The 22,604-nt window shown below is 39.2% G+C and overlaps 1 long non-coding RNA gene across 1 annotated transcript in view; it reads left to right on the top strand.

Annotated features, from left to right (window-relative positions):
* Window positions 1-22,604, top strand: part of LOC110211194 (uncharacterized) — a 64,960-nt gene that overhangs the window by 21,170 nt on the left and 21,186 nt on the right. The window contains exon 2 of the long non-coding RNA XR_002325297.2: window positions 4,470-4,569. This is a non-coding gene — a long non-coding RNA (uncharacterized LOC110211194). The remainder of the gene's footprint in view (window positions 1-4,469; window positions 4,570-22,604) is intronic.

Genomic DNA, 22,604 nt, shown 5'->3' with positions numbered 1-22,604 from the left:
ACATAGGGCCTTCTATCTCCCTAGGGGTTTCCTCTACTCTGGACTCATGCTCAAAGTCCAGACCATATTCTGTCCAGGGGGATCCTTGCCTCCAATGAGTAGGGAATCTCAGCTTCCTTTCTTCATCCCAGTTCCCCAGAGACAAATATTTAAAACTTAGATTTTGACTCATGTCTAGGTTTCCTCAAAAAGGAGAGAGTTAAAAGGTACTGAATATGCCATATCATTCAGGTATGGGACAGATATTTATTTCCTACATACAAAAGAAATGCTAAAGGACACAGTCATCTGAAGTGACAGAATGATTTAAAACAGGATTCAGGAATCTAACTTATGACTACTATTACAATCTCTTGGGAGGCAGATAACTACATTTCATCAGAACATAAAATATTTTGTGGGACTACCTATTTAGTGTGGTTACGTTTTACCTCATCCATTGTCCAAATAACTCAACTTCATTGAGCTGCTGGTTGTGATCTACTCTGATGAAAAAAACTCCCCTGGCCTCATGGACCCAATGTATTGCTAGACCTCTCCAGTTTTCAAGGTCACCTCCAAACCTAGACATGTTTATCTTGAGGCTGATGTTCTATCACTTACTGGGGAGAAGAAGCACGAAGGAGAAAAGGCAGCCAGAGGCCAGGCTTATGCTCATTTAGTTGAGTCCTCTACTGTAGTTGTGGGCATGGTTGCCATGATCCTTCAGTGATAGTAGGCCAGTCCTTCCCCATTCTGCACTAGAGCTCTTAGTTACTTGATGCCACCTGGAAGGCCAAAGGAAGATTGAACCAGAAGCTGCCCTTCTTTTTAACTGACACAATTCCCTGCCCCTTGTCATTTTCAAGAGGTGGTGGAGGACCAAGGGACCACCTGGGGTTTCCTATATTATGTCAAAGTAACAAATCCTTCCAGTACTGAGCCACCACATGGCCAGAAGCAACCAGGAAATTCATCATCCCTGAAGGACTCAAGAGCCAAGTCACATATGTTTTAGCCACAAGCAGGGAGAAGATATCTAAACATGCTGTGTACAACCCATATTACACTTGTATCTGGCTACTTTTTTCAAATACAAATAGGTTGTGCTTAAGATGATACTTGAACCCAAGTCTTCCTGACTTTGAGGTTTCCTGTCTACTTTTAAATGGGCTTTATTGATATAGTTTCCTTTTCCCTTCTCCTAGAAAGCTATCTCTGATAACAAAGAGTTTTAAAAAAAGAGGACGAGTAGAAAAAAAATGGTAAAACTAATCAATACCCTGAAAAATTCTGATAATAAAAGCAATATTCCATACCCATGAACTCCCTACCTTCACAAAGAAGTAGGGAGAGGTGTCTGCTCATATTTCTTCTTTTGGGCCAAGCTTTTTTTTTTATGATTTTTCTATATTGATTTTCAGATGTTTTGTGGTGGTTGTTTTTTCCATTTCTATTTCTTTTCATCGAGTATATTGTTTTCTTGGCTCTGCTTATTTCATTTTGCATCAGTTCATGTAAGTCTTTCCATGCTTCTCTGCATTCATTGTACCCATTATTTTGTAAAGCACTACAATATTCTACTAATTCATGTACTATAATATAATTAACCATTCTCCAATCTATGGGCATCTACTTTATTTCCAGTTCTTTGCTACCACAAAAATTGCCACTAAAATATTTTGAGTTAGGCCTGTATTTACAAAGTCCTTTAGAATTATTTATTTCTTCTCCTCTCGTCTTATTGTCTTCACCTCTTGTTGGATCCCTCCCCTCCAATGATCTTCAGAGATAGGCTAGAATTTGGCCCCTCACTTTCCCAATAATAAAAGTGAGGCTAAAGTAGTTGAACTGATTAGAAATTTGAGGTGACTTTGGAAGAGCAGGACTAATCCTTTAAATATTGAAAGAAAGATATTTATATGAGTAATGACATAGATGTCCATCTGTCTGCCCAGGGTCCCTCAGGCCCATTGCTGGGTGAGCTAGTTTTATGATGGTTTCCTCTCTATATTTTTCTAGGTGCCCCAGGTAACATAGTTATTCTATTCTTGGACAGCAGTGTTGAGGATGGGAGTGGACGTTTTTATTTCCTAGGAACCCTAGAGCAGTCTCCTCACATTTATTCTTGCTAGATTAGGGGTAGGTAGAGGGCAGGAAGAAGTGGAGGGCAATACCCCCACTCCTTCCACCAACTCTACTTGGCATCGAATGCTGTGTATCCAAATGTGAAATTCTGCATAGAGACTTAACACATTGCCACATGACTGCCAAACTGCTTTGAAATATGTCCTTCTTAATTATATCCTTCTCATGAGGGGGATAAAGTCTATCTGCTACATGGCTTTTGCCAGAACAGTGTTAAAAATAAAGGATTTTGAGTATGAAAGTATATAGTAATAGGATGACATTAACCAAATTATAAAATGTCTTGGCTTACTTTGTCAGCTGTTCCCTCCCTGATTTTTTAAATGTAAAAGTGTACCTTTCAATGTACGAATGAATCACTGGCCCCAGACTGGATATGGCACACCAGCTGCAGACTTTTGGCAAGAATCTGAACTGAGCTGTGGTGGATGAGACTTTCATTCTTATTTACTGGAATTCATGCTCTCCTCATGGGCAGGCTGCTTAAAGGAGAGACATTTTACCATCTGCAAGTGTTCCTTTCTCAACTTAATCTCTGGTCCCAGTGGCAGAGGGGGAAAAAAAGGCTGAGAGAGCTAAACAACTATTTAAACCCTGTATCCTCAAAATGAACCCAAATCAAAGCTAACTTTCTGAGATTTGAAGTCTCTTACTTTGGTTCAAATTCATTCTTCATATTTATATGGCTCTGGATTCTCACATCAGCCTTTCCAAGAGAATACTTTTGGGCCAAATACTGCCAGACAGGGATGAGAGACCAAAAAGCCTAGGCTCATTTCAAATTGTGAGAGGTGTATGTTGTAAATTTATACAAAAAAATGCTTTTTCCTGTATGATAGAACCTTTCTACCCTAAACATATAATTCATGTCCATATACCTTTAACAGGTGTTTTTTTTAATCGATGTTTCATAAAACACAGATATGGTTATAATTTCTAGGTGCTAGAGTGGGAAAAGCTACAGTAGTCTAAAAAAGACACAGAAGCCTTCCTACCCTGCAAGTTCACTCTAACTTTGGACTTTTTACACTGGAAGTATACTTTGCTCCTTTAACTTCTTCCTCTCATTGGCTAATTCTTCCCAGAACCTCCATTTTAAGGAAAGAACCCAGGCTAGCAATGTGTTCAATTACTCTCAGGGTTCTACTTCTGATTGTCTGGACTTTCTCTACCATGCTTCAACATGGTACTTCGCCATCCTCCCCTCCTCTCTCTGCTTCAGCTTCTTTTTATGTGTTGTCCTCTCCCATTAGAATGCAAACTCCTTAAGGGTAGACACTGTCTTTTTAGCACAATACTTGGCACACAGTAAGTACTTAAGTGCTTATTGACTTGACTTCTGAGCAACTGGGGAAAAAAAAAAAGATCCTTCCACCCAAGTCCTTGGCACTGCCAAAGAACGTAAGAAATGGAAATGGTTTTCTCAGCAGAAATAACATTAATGAAGATGTGTTATCTGCTTTGCTACTGTACCCTAAGAATCCTGGGATCTTTCCACCTGATTTGAGCTCAAATTTCCTCTTTGCATTGTCTTCCCTTTGTAGAATAGGAGGTCCCTGAAATCAGGCCCTGTCCTGCTTTTCTCTTTGTATCCTCAGTGCTTAGAAAGGTCCTTTACACATAGTAAGTGCTTAATAAATGCTTTTTCATTGATTCAGTCATTCAAGAATTTAAACCTACACATTTAGAGGATATTTATTTGCTCTCATTCAGTTTTGTTACTATTTTCAGAGACACCTTCCGTTTACCTCCTTTCAACATCTCATCAAAAATATCTAATGGGATTTCCTTGAGATGAATGCTCACTAACTGAAAATTAGTTAAACATTCTCTCTCTCTACTTTTCCTCTGCCTCATCTGGAGTTTCCCAGATTCCATTTTAGGTTACGCTCTGCTAATTCCTCTGAACTACTGACTCCAATTCAGTAATTAATTGGTATTCTCCCTAGTTCCTCTTGCCAAGTTTACCCGGAGCATTTGTATTTTTAAGAGTCAAACTAAAGAAGTCTTCCTAGAAAATGAAAAAAATGACAAAAAGTGTTGCTGCTTTTCATGCTGTGAGGTCTCCTGGGATTTTCATGTAGACCTAAGGATCTCATTGTATTGAATACTCACTGCATGCCTGTGTTTTTGGCCATGACAAAATGAACCAATTTGCTCCGTAACAGTATGTCTGGCTTATTAAGAGGCTCAAATTGCATAGCCTCAGCTGAGTTACCTGCACAGTGATATAATTTCCAATAACTAAAATGGGGAAAATCTTAAGGATTCTTTGAATGATGCAACCAGATTTATTCTGCTTTTCCTACTCCAAAACCTTTATTCTCCCTCTCTTTTCTAAGGCACAGAAGGCTGAAGATTAGCTATTGAACCTCTTCTCCACCATTTTCTCCTTCCCTGGGTATGAACTACACCAGATAAAAAGGGGATGAACCACTGCAGGTAAGAGAGGGCTTCAGCATGTTGGGATAAGGAAATGGATGTGCTCATTTCTGAAACAAGATCTATCCTCCAAGCTCAGTGAATAGAGGACCAGTCATACAGTCAGAAGGTCTTGTTCCCACAAATATTGTGTGTGGTGTGACTGTGGTCAAGTCATTTCAGATCTCAGTGCTTCTAAGCTTCCTAATATTATAAGTTTACAGAGGAGTTACCTAATTAGTAGAGAAAACATCTGTAAATAGAGTTCTCCAAATTGATGAAATAATAGGTTGGTCTGACCCCCTACCTCCTCCCACCAAAAACTTATCTATGTGCATACTGTTCTCTCTCTCTCTCTCTCTCTCTCTCTCTCTCTCTCTCTCTCTCTCTCTCTCTCTCTCTCTCTTTCTTTCATTCTTTCTCTCTCTCTCTTACTCTCCCTTTCCATCTACATATATATCCTCCAAGGAAGACCTGGATAGAACTATAGTGAAATTACTGTAAATTTGCATTAACCAAGACTTTCTTCATCTGTCCTGTGCTAGTCAGAATCATTTCTTGGGCTATGATTCTTCTAAGGAATATGTACCAGGGACCAGATCTATGCTTATAAGTAGAAAAAAAATCAATTTGTTTTTCTGTGAACAGCAAAGTGAAACCATACCTTGAAAGAGGTATTAAATTTATTGTGTACCTGACTGGGGGATTCAACTAGTATAATAATAACTCATTTTTATAGTGCTTTAAGATTTCTGAAATCCTGTCCCTACAGAAACTTATTATCAATAACTGATGTTTGCATAATATTTTAAAGTTTGCAAAACACTTTATGTACATGATATCATTATATGTCACAATAATCTAGTGAGGTAGGTACTAAAAGTATGATTTCTTCTCTCTCTGCCCCCATTTTACAAATGACCTTACAGCTAGAATGAGACATAGGATTTGAAGCCAAGCCGTCCTGACTTCCAATCCAGCACTCCATTCATTACATCGTACTGCCTCTTTTTCTTTTATTTCCATTTTAGAGATGTGGAAACTGAGGTTCTGAGATTAAGTTCACAGGTGTACAGATCTAGTAATAAAAATTATAGCTAGCATTTCTATAACACTTTTAAGTGTGCCAAGTGCTTTACATGTATTGTCTCTTTTAATCCCTGCAATAACCCTGCAGAATAGGTGCTATTATCCCCATTTTATAGGTGAACAAAGTGGGGCCAAAGTGGAATAAGTGATTTGTTTAGGATTATGCAGTCAGTAAGAATTGGAACTAGGTCATCTGACTCCAAGTTCTATACTCCTTTCACTAAGCCATGCACCCTTTATACTGACAGGACTCCTGGTCAGAGCCTGTTCTGTCTGCCTGACTGTCTAGCGGTTGGAGGACTCTTGAGATCTGTTACTCAAAGTTAAATTTAGAAGGGGGCCTATTAAGGGTTTCTAGCCTTCCAGGCATGACAGGGGTGATGGGATGGACTTTAATCACAGAGGTTGAAACTGGCAGACATTTTCAAAACTTCCAGGAGTAACAGGGAATCCTTACTTTGTTTCAGTGTTTTGAGTATCATTTTGAGCAATGTCTTGCACGGGAAAAAATAGCCTGCCACTAACAGTCACGAAATCTGGGTTCTAGTCCTGATGTGTCTGTGTGACCCTCCTTGAGTCACTTTACTTAATCTCTTCAGCCCCTATTTCCTACTGGAAAAGGTGAGGGACTTAATTCAACAAGCATTTATTTCGTACCTACTAGGAGAGAGGCATCTGTGGTTTAGTGCATAAAGAGCTGTTCTCAAAGTTAGGAAGACCTGGGTTTGAGTCTTGCCTCTGACACATACTGGGTTTGGGAACTTCGCTAAATCACTAAACCTCAGAGTGCCTTAGCCAGCTGTTTAAATTGTAAGTTTCAAAGCAGGTACCAATTGACATTGGCAGGGAGAGTTTTCTCACTAGGAGTTCCTTAATCAGAAGTCTGCCCCCTCTTCCCCCTGAAAAAAAGTACTTGTTATTGTGCTAGGCACTGGGGACCCAAAGGGCACCTCAAGAAGCTTGTATTTTACTGGGGAAAACACTATGAATACAGACTAAAAATACAATGGAATTTGAGGGGGGGTTGGGAGGCTAAGAACTGAGGTGATCAGAAAAGGTCTGATCTCTTAACGTCCCTTTTAGTTTTGAAAAATTCTGATTCTGTGCCAGAGCCAGAAGAGGTTTAACAGTGACTCTCTTTGTGGGTGGTAATTTAAACATTGTGGAACACCTTTCAGGCAAGAAAAGCTTCCCTTTGTCTTGTTTTCCACATCTGTGCAATAGGAATCCTTGGAGATGCCAAGTTATCTCACAAGGACCTGTGGGGATTGGCAGGGAAGTCCAGTCCCCACAGAGAAACAATGGCCTTGAATTCAAAAATGCTGCTATTTTAAACAAAGGATAGATAAACTCCCGGCACACATTCAGGAAGGTTAAAAACTACAGCCAGGCCAATATTTGTTTAACTGTACTAAGTGAAATATGATTTAACAGAGGGATTGGGGACAGACCCTGTGTTTGAGTTGATTCTTTGGCAAACATCCCTGCCAACAAAGAGGGCAGGAAGGTCTAAGGCCTTATCATAGCAATCATTAGATGTCTGCTCAGGGGATCTCTCATTGTTTCTCCAAGTGTCAGTTATTTGCTGCTGACTTATAAGGCCCATAGTGCTACCCTCAAACCTGATATTGGCTCCATTCATTCAGCTGTGGATGTATCCCTGGGGATGTGTGACAGAGCTAGAAATTGTGAATCCTCAAGCTAAAGTCTTAGCATGTGCCCCTTGGCCTCTTTTAAAAATAGCAAACTAGATTTCTAACCCTTTGCAATAGAGAATTTCTCTTACTAGCTGAGTCTAGCTTGTCTTCCATTTCTTTGTGTCCTTTCTCTATGTGGATAAGAAGCAAATGAGTTAATCCTTAAAAAAATAAATAACCAATCTTTGTAGGCCAGTGGGTAAACTCTTGCAATTTTCAATGGTTTAGCTGAAGTGGACATTGTATATTCAGTAAAATCCTGGTTAATCATAACTCAATTAGAGAATCAGCTTTCTCTTCTCCCCCCCCCCCTTCACTCCACGTTTAGAATTAATCAATGTACAAGAGTATGTTAAATGCTTACGATGTACCAGGAACTATGCTAAGCACTAGAGATACAAAAAAAAGAAACCCCCCTCCCCCACAAAACCAGTGTCTTCACCTCAAAGAACTCACTAATGAGGGAGAGAACATGTAAATAAATGGGTAGATATGCAATAATGTGATATATACAGAATAGAAGAAGAAATAAATCATAAAAATAAAATGCTACTCTGAGGGGTTTGTTCTCTCTGCCTCCACTCCCGGTTCCTCCCCCAAAAGACCACTGCAACCACCAAAACAAACAAATGTAAAAAACCAAAACCTCAAAGCAAGTTACAGGATATAACCAAGGGTCAGGGGACAATTGGTACAATTTCCTACATCTCCATCTATTCTGAGGTTCACAAAGAGTTTCATACTCAAATTATTTTCCTGAGATATTCCAATATCCTCAACTTAATTTGGTTCAATAAGAATTATTAAAACACCTACTATATTCCAGGCCTTGGGAAGATGAAGACAACCTGGTCCCTCAAGGTTACCCCTGGAGTCCTGAGTATTAGTAGTAACCCACCATCCGGAGATCAAGCCTCCCAGTGAGAGTGGGAGTTGGAGAAGTTGGCCTGGAAGGGGGTACTCCATAATGGGGTCTCATTCAGGATCATTTCTGGGCCCTTTGTTTTTTGCAAGGACCCATTAGAGATATTTTTTTTTATCCAAGACTTTCATTTTTTGCATAATTTACTTTTGCCTTTAGGTATCTACTAGAGAAAAATTAGCATTTTCTTCTATTTTTGCTTTAGAACATAATTGAGCAGTCTGTTTTCTAGTGTGTTTCTATACAATTCAAACCAATTTCTTTGTAATAACCTTTGTTTGAATGATTAATTGCTAATATCTACTGTATTACTGTATTCTTATGAACATGGAAGCTACTGGTTGCATGTATTTCTGAAATCCTAAAATATGAGTGCTTAGCAGTTTGCCTGGAGCACAATATAATAGCACATAAAAGTTCCCTTTTTACTTCTTACTTTTTTTACTTTTTCCTTTTAAGCTGACCTTAGATTGCTTGGCTTATTTGTGACATGAGTCTAGAGAGTTTGTCTGAGCTCCTTATGGACTATAGGTCCATAGGATAAGGTTTACTTGCTGACCTTATTAACCCAAAAATACTTGATTCCTTTTTGGAAATCTCATACCTCCTTGAAGGTTTTCTAAGTTAACCTGTTTGTCCTCAGATAAGTAGGTTAGGAACTCTATTTGGAGAGGAAATTTTGTCTGGACCTCCAGGATTGCCTTACATGTAAAAGAGATTCCTAGAGATATTTGGTGTGCCTATTATGAAAAGGGTCACCTGTAGCTATTTTGTCCAGACTTCTATTTGGATACCTCTAATATATAGATGAGAACCATAGACATTTCACCCAGGACTTCTCTGGACTTGAACGTGTCTTCCTGGTCCTGAAGCCAATGACCATTTTTTTTTGCTTTTTTTTTTTTAATAAGGGTGATGAGAGTATCTTCCGTCAACTCCAAATCCCTAATCCCTTGGGAAGATTCTCTCAAGTTCTGGGACTTCTTTAGGGACTAAGCTTTCCCTAGGAGATGGGAAACTTGATTTCCTTTTCCTTTCCTTTTCTTTATTATTTTTGTAAGCCTCAAGGAAGAAATTTATGAAATGCTGTTTTATAGTAGGAAAAAATGGAAACTAAAAGGGTACCTACTTAATAGTGAATAACTAGACAAATTGTGGTATGTGAATATAATAGAATATTTTTATGCCATAAGAAATGATGAAATTGACAGTTGTAAAGAAAATTAGTAAGACTCTCATGAACTTATGCAGAGTAAAGTGAGAACTATGAAAACAACATGCAATAACAACACGAGAAAGAAAAAACAACAACTTTAAAAGGCTTTAGGACTGTAATTAATACAACCACAAACCACATTTTCAAAGGTTTAAAGATAAGTATGCTAACCATATCCTGACAGAGAGGTGATGTACTTAAATTGTTGAATGAGACATATATTTTGGACATGGCCAAAGATTGAACTCACTTTGCTTAACTATGCATATTTATTATGGGGATTTTCTTTCTTTCTTGGGAGAAGAAAAAATAAATGCTTGCTAATTGAAAAAAAAAACAATTTTTAAATGCTATGTTGAGTTGAATCATCCAGCATTTGGAAGTATACTTGGCTGGTTTCTGGGTTTGCTAATAAACTGTACCACACAGACTTTTCTTAAGGTTCTTTAGTGCAAGCAACTAGGGAAGACATTGGAAAGGCTGATATTGAACCTATCCACTAGACTGCTATTCAGAATGTGGGACTGGAGACTATGCCAAAATTACTCTAGATAATTTGCTAGAGGAAGCAAATGTTTTACTGGGGGGGGGGGTGGAATATAAAGGTAGAGGATCCAACCTCACCCAAAATAATCAAAGAACATTCAAATATTTTGATTGAATCAAAGTAAATGAAGTATACATAAGTTCTAATTAATTTGAAACGATCATCAGGATTTTGAAGGTCATTGGATGAAGTAGATTATGCAATATGGTGAATATCTTATGATTGGTTGAAGGGACAAGGGGTGGGGAACTTGTGGCCTCAAGGCCACATGTGGCCATCTAGGTGTTCAAGTATGGTCCAAAACAAAGATTTGTTCTGTGAAATTTGGATTTAGTCAAAGGGCCAAACTTGAGGACCTAGAGGGCCTCGAAGCTGCAGGTTCCCACCAATACTTAAAAACAAGAAGTTAGTTTGAAGCCAGTCAGTCAAGAGGGAGAGGACTCTAATTGTGGAATTGAGGATTCCAAATCTCTGAAAAGGAATTGCTTCTTTGGAGGAGAAGAAAATGCCTCTCTCCTTGTCAGCCCCTTTCCTCACTGATCAGTGATCAGAGAAAAAGGACTAGTAGGAGAAAATGAATACAACTGGGAGTACAAAAAAAGACATTCCAAGGGAAAACAGAAATTTCCCAGGAAAAGGCAAAGGAATAAGAAGAGATGGAAATGACTTTGAGAACTTCAATAAATCAGAAGACCAGTAGGTGCCATTGGTATTGGTAGCAATTTCCTCTGAACCCCAGATCAGAGTCCACAGAGCAGCAATTGTCAATAGCATACTGTGCATCAGGAACTAAGAGGCTCAGTGAGGCTAGCTCCATCCTAGAAAGGTAGCTCTGGGACACTTACAAGAAGGAGAGCCCAGAGAGAGCTGCCCAGAAAGGGATCTCCATGATGATTTAAAATGGGTGAAAAAGACTTCCAATAGTCAGGTGTTGTGAATTATCCTTTTGCCACAGAAGTACCTCACTAGCATTTTATTGCAAGTTTGATTCTACTTTGCTCAGGGAACTTGTGTGAGCTGGTGGAGAGTGTCATTGTGATATTAGGGGATTTTTTTTAAAACAACTGTACTTGCTAGACCTGCTTAGTAAGTAGCTATTTTAAAAGCTAATCATGTCTGCCTCATAATCAAAGGGAAGCACACAAATGGGGGCCTATGAGCAAGAATGCCAGAAACCCAAGTGCCCTGGGGTTAACTCTACAATTCTCTTGGGAGGTAAGATAGTAGCCAGTGTCCTCTGGGGACCCAATCTGAATAGGAGTTGGGGAAGGAGTCCTATACTAGGTGCTGCACCAGATTTGGAAACAGCAGGTAGGCAAATCTAGACAGAATTTAGAGTATAAGAAGGGGAATAATATGAAATAAGCCAAGAAAGATAGGCTGGAGTCAGAATTAGAATAACTTAAATGGTAGTCATTGATTACGAAGAGTTTTAAATGCTCAATCATAGTCTTAGAGCTCATTTAGGCCAACACCTCATTTTACACATAAGGAAACTGAGATATGTGGCATCTAAGATTACAGAGGAATTGGTGAGACATCTTGAATTAGCATTGATTTTTTTTTCTTCCATGACATCAACTGTCAAAAGAATATCCAGTTGTACACACCAGATCCTATTAAGGGAAGAGAACAGACAAAATTTTTAAAAGATTTGCAAGTGTTAAAATGAGATGGATTTTCTGATTAAACTGAATATTCAGTTAAGTAGATACCCTATTTCCTGGGCATTCCAATCAAGATTTTACTATACATTCAGTGCCTTGTGGAGCCTTAAATATGTCTTATATGACCTATAACCTAAAACAGATAAGTTTTAGAAAAGTTCCTGATACTCAAAGAGTTTAAATGACTTGCTTACGTTCATAGATACTGAGTGTCAAAAAGTAGGATCTGAACCCAAATCTTTCCAAATATTTTGACATTAATGAGAATGAAACTATAGGGGGTAATAGAATGTGAAAGACTTGGCATAGATTGGTTCTTAATACATGACTGGCCTTAAATAGATTAACAATATAAACCCTGCATTTCAAAATACTGAAAGTGAAGGTAATCATAAATATGTAATCATTGTAATTATATAATTGTAATTGTAAATTATAAATATATAATCATGTATATATAATATTATATACATATAATATAATTTGAAAGTTTGTTCCTTCATACAACCAGAACCTATCTTATTCAAAATACTGTTCTCCAATAATGATCCTACTGGGGAGACCTGATAGCTGCCATTAAGTATTTGAAGACCTATGACAAGAAAGAGGCATTAGATTTTGTTGTTTTCGTCATTGTTCAGTCATTTGAGTCATGTCCGATTATTGGTGACCCTGTTTGGCGTTATTTTTGGCAAAGATACTGGAGTGGCTTGCCATTTCCTTCTCCAGCTCATTTCACATATGAGGAAACTGGGGCAAACAAGGTTAAAGGACTTGTTAAGGGTCACACAGTAAGTAAGTGGTTGAGGGTGGATCTGAATTCTGTTCAGTTATCTGCCGGGCTACCTTACTGCCCCAGATTTATTTTGCTTGGCTCAAAAGGGCAGAACTAACAGTACTGAGTGGAAGATGCAAAGAAGCTAATTTAGACTTGGTATAAGAATCAACTTTCTAATAATTGGACCTATGTGAAGGTAGGTGGGCTGCCTTAGAAGGTAATGAGCTCTGTTCTTCCTTGAGGCCTTCATGCAAAAGCTGGATGACTATTTAACAGGCATATGGCAGAAGGAATTCTAGTATGAAGAATGGGTTGGGGTAGACTCCTCTGAGGTTCCTTCCAACACTGAGATTCTGTGATTCTATAACCATAAGCTTAGCACACCCTCCATTATATTATGTCTTTTTGTTGCCCTGCTGGGTAATTAAGAGGCATTTTCTGCAATCCCTCTACTGTGATTTCCGGTTTGGTCTTGTCAGGGTAAAGAGCTAAGTAAGGACTGGCTTGCTGAGCTGCTCTAGAAGAAGTAATTAGATCTCAGTAAAGTCCATGGTTTGGTTGCCAAGCTGAGGTGAAACAGACACAGGAAGTAGAGTTCAGAGACACAGGAGAACAGTCAGGTTGTACGGGAAGGCAGGGAGCATGGAAAGACAGTCCCTGTTGCTAAATGGAGGCCAAAGCCCAGGGCAGAGGAGGAAGCATCATTCACATTCTCCGGCAGAAGAAGGTTAAGTTCAGAGACAAATCCTTAGCAGGGAGGAGAGGGCTTTAAGCACCAGCTATATGAACTAGGTGATCTAGCTCCACAAGGTGCTGGGCTGCAAACCAACCCTTGCAAAGCTAGGCTGCTTACTTCTCTGTGCATTTCTAACCCCTTGTGGGCCTTATGGTCTCTAAGCTTCCAAAATTTGTAGAGATGCTCAAGTGGAAGTCAGAATTATATTATAGATACTTTAAAAAAGTTTTACCTATTAATTAGAAGAAACCATAAGTTTTGCTCTGTGTTAGGGATTTTTTTTTTTCCTGAAGAGGTTTTTCCTTCAGATATGTCTATAGTGAAGAATGGAGCCTAGCGTTTTTTTTTTCCTTCTTCTTTAAAGTAGTTGCCTAAGATTGGTGGTAGGGCAGCTTAGTGGCACAGTGGATAGAATGCCAGGTCTGTAGTTAGAAAGACTCTTCTTCCTGAGTTCAGATCTGGCCTCAGGCATTTACTAGTTGTGTAAACTGGGCAAGTCATTGTATTCCTCAGTTTCCTCATCTGTAAAATGAGCCAGAGAAGAAAATGGCAAACCCTAGTATCTTTGTTAAGAAAACCCCAAATGGGGTCACCAAGAGTCAGAAATGACTGAAGACTGGCATAAGACATAGATTCTTTGGGATATGACAGATATCTCCATAAGCCATTTTCTCTCTTTGCCCATAAAATGCTAGTATTCTCTAGTTTTAACCTTTTTTTTTTAATGTCATGGATTCCATGGGCTATTTGGAGAAACTCATGGACCCCTTCTCAGAATCATGTTTTTAAATGCACATAATAAAATATAGACAAAGGAAACCAATTATGTAGAAATACAGTGGTATACATGTATACATATACATACATATATGTTTAAATATATATATATATATATATATATATATCTTTTTCCCTCAAAACAAACCAAGTTCACAGACCTTGGGTTAAGAATCCTTGTTATAGACTGATGAGTGTGAATGATAACTAACAGGTCCAAAGAATCCAAAAGAAAAGTTATGAAAGTTACATGAGATATCTTGGGTGGCAGCATGGTTTAATGAAAAGTGGACTGAACTGGGAAACCAGAGACCCGATTTCTAGTCCAGTGTCTGACAATCAATCAACAAACATTTACCTTGTGTCTACTTTGTGCCAGGCACTAGGGATAAAAGATAGGAAACAATCTCTACTTGCAATGAGCTTTCATTCTAATGCCAGAATGTAATGTAAACCTCCCTCTGGTCTTCATCTGTATCCTCATTCAAATGAAAGGATTGAACCAGATGACCTCTAAAGTACCTTCTAATTCTAAAATTCTCTGCTTATGCCCAGCATCTGATGTGGCTATCCACACCATCCTTCATGCCAGGATGGCCAAATGAGACTCAGTCTCCACAATTAGTGGATCAACAAGCATTTATTAAGGATCTACTCTGTGCTGAACACCATGCTGGAGATAGGAAGAAAGGGAAAAACAGTCCCTGACCCCAAGGAGCTCACAACGTAATGGGAAAGACAGCATGCAAATAACACTGTATGTCTAAGATATATAAACTATGCATGAAAAAGTCAAGGTCATAAATTATCAAAATAGTTTAAAGAGAAACTCTTTTTAGAAATTAAATTTCTGAGGTTAATACTTTATTCCTTTCAAGTAGGCTATGTGATTGCTTCTACTCGCCCTTGCCTATAAGAACAAATTGGAAACTAGGCTACTCTAGCATATTATCAAAGGGTTATGCTCCAGCTTACCATGTGAGCACCTTGGCTACTCAGTGGTGCTGATTGGTAGTACTAATAGTAAACAACTGCCAAAATAATAGTAATAGCAATACTAATAGTAGTTATGGCTTATTATAGAATACAGCTTTAACAATGCTTCCTAATGTCATTTCTTCGAAAAGTAATTCCTTGCTTATCTTCTATGTCAGTCAGTAAGTCTGCTAGCATGTATTAGGCATTTACTATGTGCCAGGCACTGTGTTTAATCCTGGAATTCATGTCCATTTCTTTCCTCAAAAACCTTGCTCCTCTAAGCTGCTTCCAATATTTTGCTTGGACTCTTCGTATGTGCTCCTGTTCTTTCTTTCTTTCTTTCTTTCTTTCTTTCTTTCTTTCTTTCTTTCTTTCTTTCTTTCTTTCTTTCTTTCTTTCTTTCTTTCTTTCTTTCTCTTTCTTCTTTCTTTCCTTCTTTCTTTCTTTCCTTCTTTCTTTCTTTCCTTCTTTCTTTCTTTCTTTCTTTCTTTCTTTCTTTCTTTCTTTCTTTCTTTCTTTCTTTCTTTCTTTCTTTCTTTCTTAGCAATTGGGGTTAAGTGACTTGCCTAGGGTTACACAGCTAGTAAGTGTCAAGTGTTTGGTCTGAGGCTGGATTTGAACTCAGGTCCCTCCTGTTATTTCAAAAAGAGTATGTTTGATCTCTCTCTCTCTCTCTCTCTCCCTCTCCCCAACCCCCTTTCTGAACACTATCTCTCTGATTCCAAATCCACTGCTCTTTCCACAGTACCATGATGTATGTTAAGGTCCTTTCCAATTTTAAGATTGTATTATTTTTCTTTAAAAGTTGTACACCATAGCTCCCTACCCAACCACAACAGAGCACAACATATAGAGGATATTTTCTCTGAAGCTGAATACAGGCAATGATCAAAGCTAAACTGTTTCAGCCTGAATGGAAAACAAAAGCAGTCCCCTCTTTATCTGACTGGGGTTGTGGGTGGGGAGGGGGAATAGTGTGAGAATGGACAAACAACACCATCATCAAAACAACCCTAGATTCTCTGAAAACAAAAGCTGCCACTAAGGGTTGTGTTTTGAAGAAAAAAGACATTCAATTCACATCATGGGAAAAAACTCCAGAGATGTGCCACATCAGGAAAGCAAGGGACTGTGGAAAGGGGCCCACTGTAAATAGTGCTTCTACTCTACAGTGATTTGTGGCACTCACATAATAGATCATCTTCCCCGGCTATGTTACTGTAAATGACTGCATCCATTAAAATACACTTCCCTCTTCCTTCTATTGTAATAGACGCTCCCATAGTATGTCCCTGGAAAAAGGAAAGGAAAAAAAAACAACCCTTTGTGAAATTTTGTAAGATCTAGCTACTCAAAGAGCTAATAACAACCATAAAAAGGGAAAAGCTCCGACAAACACAGGGAAAGCCAACAATTGAGTCTGTCAGTTCTATGTGGGATGGATGGACTATTAGTTCTATCAACACTATTAACCCAAGACACAAAATGTTAGCAACTGGCTGATAGGTCGGAGGCACCTTTCAATCCTTAGTCTTTTAAGATGTCAATATCAAAATGGCTTTCAGATTGCAGGATCATCCGAGGGCTAAATTTACATGCATCAATTCTAGCAAAAACAGGGCATGGAGTGTTCTTTGAACTCTCACTTCTAGTAAATCCCCCCTCACTTACTGTATCCCCCACCCCTCAATTTCCCAACTTGCCAAGATTTTCTAAGATCAATTCCCCTGAAAAATGGAAGCTTTTAGGTTCCAGTGACCATTAATTGTATTGCTTTTTAGGTTACACTGTAACAGATGCACTAGGTTTAGTCTGGTCATTCTCCAGAATCTTTTTTCTTTTCAGCTTATAGTTCATTGGCTACTCTGTGTGATTTGAGGGGACACTTCCTGCTGCAAACTTTCCTGACCCACTATCCCAATTTTCTTCCTTCTGTAGTTCATTTTATTACTGACATACATTGTGGGCACCCTCTAGGTCCTTCATAAAGAGGTTGTTCTTACATTGGCTGTGTCTGGACACAACAAAAGCATAAAGGTAGGAGCCCACCTCAGAAACTCTCCTTTTCTTTTGTTAGATAGTTAATCACTACTTGGCCTTTCCCCTCCCTGGGGCCTGTCTTCTTCCATAAGGCCCATAAACAAGGTTCCCCACAATAAAGCCAAATCAGTTTTCCAGATGGAGTATAAACAAAATAAATCTGTTCCACACTAAGATATAGAGGATGCGTACCTTTCACACCTCATTAAGATTGGCAGCTGTTCCTTGCCAACCCAAGCAACTGCTTTAGCTGCTGGCAACATGATTCTGACCCTGTGATGTTGTTACCAACATTACTTCCAAGGTGTCAGTAGTGCTATATCTTTGCTTATAAATCCAGCAGTTAGCCAGTCAATGAGTGTTTGCTGAATGCCTCAGGATGCCTAAAAACAGGCATCCCAAACCAGCTAATCAGGAGCTAGAAGTTCAGGTCAAAATCTTATCAGGTAGATTGGCTGCAGAATGCAGTTTGCTTGGGATTACCATTAGGCAGGAAATTGTAGCCATCTATAAAATCCCTCCTGGAATCCATAAAAGGGACATTATCAGCCTTTATGGATATCTTCCCATGGCTCCAGCTAAAGGATTTCATTCTTAGCTCTTACTTTCCATCCCCTCAGTGATCTCAAAGCTCTATTCAACAACAACAAATAACAATGATAATGATAATCTTTTACATTTGTGTGTGGAGGCAGCATGGTATAGGGAATGGAGAAGTGACCTTGAAGAGAGGCAGACCTGGGTTTGCATCCAACCTCTGACTCATAAAGTCTTTGTGACTTGACCAAATTATTTCACTTTTCAGTGCAACAGGAAACTCTAAGACTATAAATTGCAGAGAAAATGCTGACTTGCTTTGATAAAGGGTGTTACACATCCTAATGAAATCATGGGTTCAGTTTCTATCCTACATTTGTATAGCATCTTAGAGTTTCCAAAGCACATTTGCATATTTCACATATCACTTAATCCTTGCTGATGCGACACAAGACAGGCATTCTTATCTCCATTTACAGATGAGGAAACAGATAAGCCCAAGAGAATTCAAGTGACTTGCTAAGGTCACATTGCTAGTGGTGGAACTGGGAATGAAATTCAGGTCTTAGAGGCCTCACAGTGTAATGGTTTGGAGCTGAAGATGTGTCATGTCCCAAATAGTGGCTGTTGGGCAAGTCATTTAATTTCAATGAGTCTTAATTTTTCATCTATAAAGTAGAATAATAACATTGGAATAACTTATTCCACATATTATCAAGGCAAAGTCAAGAACCCTACAGGTGTTGGTATCTCGGGGTATGAGTCTATGTCCATAAAGACACCATTCTCTGAGTTTATCGTTCCTGTTGGAATGGTTCATTTGTATCTGGGCAGCAAAGTGATATAGTGGGTAGAACACTGGACTTGAAGTCACGAAGACCTGAGTTCAAATCCTGCCTCATAAAAATACTCACTGTGTGACCCTGGGCAAGTCACACATCCTCTCTAAACCTCAGTGTCCTCATCTACAAAATGGGGATAATACTAGCGCCTACCTCCCAGGGTTAGTATGAGGATCAAATGAAATAATATTTGTGAAGTGCTCTGTAAACCTTAAAGTGCTATATGAATAATAATTATTATTATTATTCCAGATTAATCCCTAAGGAATTTTGCATCTACCCAGCAACTACTTTTCTTTGACAATTCAAGACATTTTACCTAATCCAAAAAACAAGAAAGAAATATTTGAAAATGTTTCCTTATTTGATCTAATCTATAGAAATAACAAGGACAACAAAAAGATTTTATTTCATCAGCAGAACAATAGCATTCCCTCCACCATATGGTTTGCAAGCCATCTATGATCTTATAGAGAAACCCTAGGGAGTTATTGAGGTGCTTAGAGGTGAAATGACTTTCTCAGGGTCCCACTGGTAGTGTGTGAGACTATCAGTCTTCCTGACTTCAAGCCCAGCACTGAAGTCACAAACATTATGCTGCCTCCATTGAAAATTACATAAACAAATAGTACTTGTATGTATCTAAGGCTTAGATAGAATATTACTCTAAGGGGCAGCTAGGTGGCGCAGTGGATAGAGCACTGGCCCTGGAGTTAGGAGTACCTGAGTTCAAATGCGACCTCAGACACATAAAACTTACTAGCTGTGTGACTCTGGGCAAGTCACTTAACCCCAATTGCCTCATCCCCCCCCTCAAAAAAAAAAGAATATTATCCTAAGTTACACTTTTAGAGACTTTTTTTAAAATTTTTTAAGGCAATTGGGGTTAAGTGACTTGCCCAGAGTCACACAGCTAGTGAGCGTCAAGTGTTTGGTCTGAGGCCAGATTTGAACTCAGCTCCACCTGATTTCAGGGCCGGTGCTCTATCTACTGTGCCACCTAGCTGCCCCCACTTTTAGAGACTTTTAATATGCTTCTAATCAGTGCCAAAATAATTGTATCCAATGGTTCTAATTATGTGAACGAACTCTGTTCTAGCTCAATGCACTAATTATACTCAGGATAGTGAAAACCATGCTCGATTTATAGTCAGGAGACCTAGGTTCAGATTCTGACTTTGCCACTTATTAACTGTGTGCCCTTAGACAAGTCACTTCTCTAGGCCTCAGTTTCCTCAGTTTGAAAAGGAGTGGATTGGACTATATAAACTCTGAGCTTTCTTCCAGTTCTAAATCTGTTTTCCTTTCCTATACCTGAACTCCTCCTGTTCCTCCCAAACCTACTTCTAACTTCTCAATGATCTCTCCATCCTCCCAGTCACTATGGTTCACAGCCTCATAGTCATCTTGGGCTTTCTCTTTCACTTTCCACATCCCTCCAGCTGTCTAGTCCTACAGGTTCTTTTTTTCCGCAACATACCTCTCCCATTGCTACCACCACCTCACTAGTTAAGGCTCTCATCTCTTCTTGCCTTGATTATTTTAATCACCCATTTGCTCATCTTCTTGCTTCTCGGCTATCTCTTCACCCATCCTTGCCATTACTACAAAAGTAATATTCCTAATGAACTGCTCTGATCATATCCCTCTTTCTCTCAAAAGTATAAATAAAGCATAAATAGAAGCATAAATAAAGCATAGACTTCTGATCCTGATATTCAAGGCCCTATATATCCTCATTTCAACCCATTTTTCTAACTTGATCATACACTTTTCTGCTTCCTAGCCTCTATGTACAGTCAAACTGTACTATCCTCCTGTTCTCATGCTACCTTCTATCTTTGTCCAGGGCATCCCTTATGATTAATAACAAGAAGAATATCACTGCCCCCAATAATAATAGCATTTATATAGCACTTTAAAGTTTTCCAAATGTCTTGCAAATACTACTTCTTTTGATCCTGACAACAACCCTGGGAGGTATGTTATTACTTCCCCTTTTGCAGATGAAGAAACAGTGACTAAAGAGAGGGTAGGTGACTTTGCTCATGGTTTCTCACCTAGTGAGTATCTAAGGTGTGACTTGAACTTAGGTCCTGCTGGCTCCACCTCTAATATTCTATCTGCTCCGCCTCATAACCGGCTGACCTAAGAACAAACTGGGCAAAAAGTGGATAAGCAAGCTTTCCCTCTATTAATGGTTCTTTCAAAGGAGCTGTGGAAGGACAAGGGTTTTATGGGCTGTTGGGATGAACTTAGGAAAAGGAATCAGGTTCCTTTTTTCTCTAAGCTGGTCTAGTTGGTGAAGTGGGTAAAGAAAGATCCCAAATACTGGTCAGTTGAGGGCTTATTACTGAGCCCTACATTACATTTATGTGGAGGTAACCTCTAACTTCAGTAAGACAAGGATCTGTTATTTCATCAGTCTCTGTGCCCTTTTGTAACTTAGTAGATGGTTAGAGTTGTTCTTGGCCAGACTTCATCATCTGGTGATGAGCTCCTGTGAAATTAACTAGACTCGTACATAACTGACAGACACACGGCCTAATCACTGAGCTCAGACTCAAAGACTTTCCAAATGCTTTGGGCTCCAGCAATATACTGTACAACTGTCAGTTGAGGAGCAGCTTAGTGAAGTTCTGAGATGCTCATGCTTTGAGAACTCAGGTCATCTCATGACCCAACAAGCCATCAGAGTAAGACTGCAGTGGAGCTAACACACTAAGACATTACATTCGTGAGTGTCTCAGAATGACACATAATATATTTTCTACATATGTGCGCACATATACTACATGTATGTGTGTATGTGTATATGTATATACATATATATTTACAAAATAATATTTACTGAGAAGATATAGCAAGAACAAAAGTACAAATATTTCTCCCATCCTAGGGCACACTCTGCCCTATACCACTTCCACCCCTGGGGAAAGTGGGCTCAAACTTACCTAGTTGGGACAAATCATCCATCTCATCTAGTTCACTTCCAAATTCAGCATAACTAATGGACAAGTTGAGCAGCTTGGTGGCATGGTGGATAGAGTACTGGGCTTGGAACCAGGAATATGTTCATCTTCCTGAGTTCAAATATGGCCTCAGACACTTACTAGCTGTGTGATCCTGGGCAAGCCACTCAACCCTTTGCCTCAGTTTCTCATCTGTAAAATAAGCTAGAGAAGGAAATGGTAAACCAGTCCAGTATCTTTGCCCAAGAAAACCTCAAAATGGTACCAAAAAAGAGTCACACACAACTGAAAATGACTCACTAACAACAGACAAGTTGCTTCCTCTTGGCTGCTTAAAAACTCTGGCATGGATTCCCACCACTGGATCTCTGGCAACTTGCTATTCTAACCTTTCAGATTTCGCAAGGTCATACCACAGATGAGGAACCTTTGAGGCTACATGTAGCCCTCTAGGTCCTCAAGTGCAGCCCTTTGACTGAATCCAAACTTCACAGAACAAATCCTTTTATCCAGACTTCATAGAAGAAATCCTTCTATTAAGGGGATTTGTTCTGTAAAGTTTGGATTCAGTTAAAGGGCTGCACTTTGGGCCTAGATGTCCACATGTAGCATCGAGGCTGCAGGTTCCCCACCCTAGTCCATTCTGTATCTGTATCCACATGTATGAGACAGGCTCTCTTTGGACACTTGGTGTCTTTTGAATGCATACCTGGTTCCTGCTCAGCCCCCAATCAAAAGCCCATTTCTTCACGACATGGCTAGTGGAATGACAATGAATTAATTCAATTAAGATTAGTGAATCAGTCACCAAGCAAAGTTTTGAAGGAATAGGACAACAGACAGGTAAATTTTGGGGGGAGGTGAGGCAGTGGGGTGTGTGGCAAAGAGTACCATAGCCTGTTGGCAGCAGCATTAGGATAATCATTCAGTGACTGAATTGGAAAGAAATGGAAGGGCCCTGAAAACATAATTCTCCTAGAACACAATTTTGCCAAGAGAAAGTCCTGTCCAATTGTATGAATATGAATCATAGTGATCATAGATCTAGAGCTGAGACTTCAGAGGTCATCTCCTCCATATAGATGAGGAAACTATGGCTCAGAAATGATGCGACTTGTAAGGTCACAAAAGGAGCTGAAATTTGAACCCATGTCTCATGACTTCAAATCTAACACTTTTTGCTCAGTACTACAGTAACTCCATTGAGGATTTGAACTCTCTCCTCTTGAAATGTGTCTCATTTGATTGCGTTTCCACT

Source organism: Phascolarctos cinereus, unplaced genomic scaffold, assembly GCF_003287225.1.
Source record: "Phascolarctos cinereus isolate Bilbo 61053 unplaced genomic scaffold, phaCin_HiC Scaffold_1;HRSCAF=81, whole genome shotgun sequence".
Lineage (NCBI taxonomy): Eukaryota > Metazoa > Chordata > Mammalia > Diprotodontia > Phascolarctidae > Phascolarctos > Phascolarctos cinereus.
This window is presented reverse-complemented; position numbering and strand designations above follow the sequence as displayed.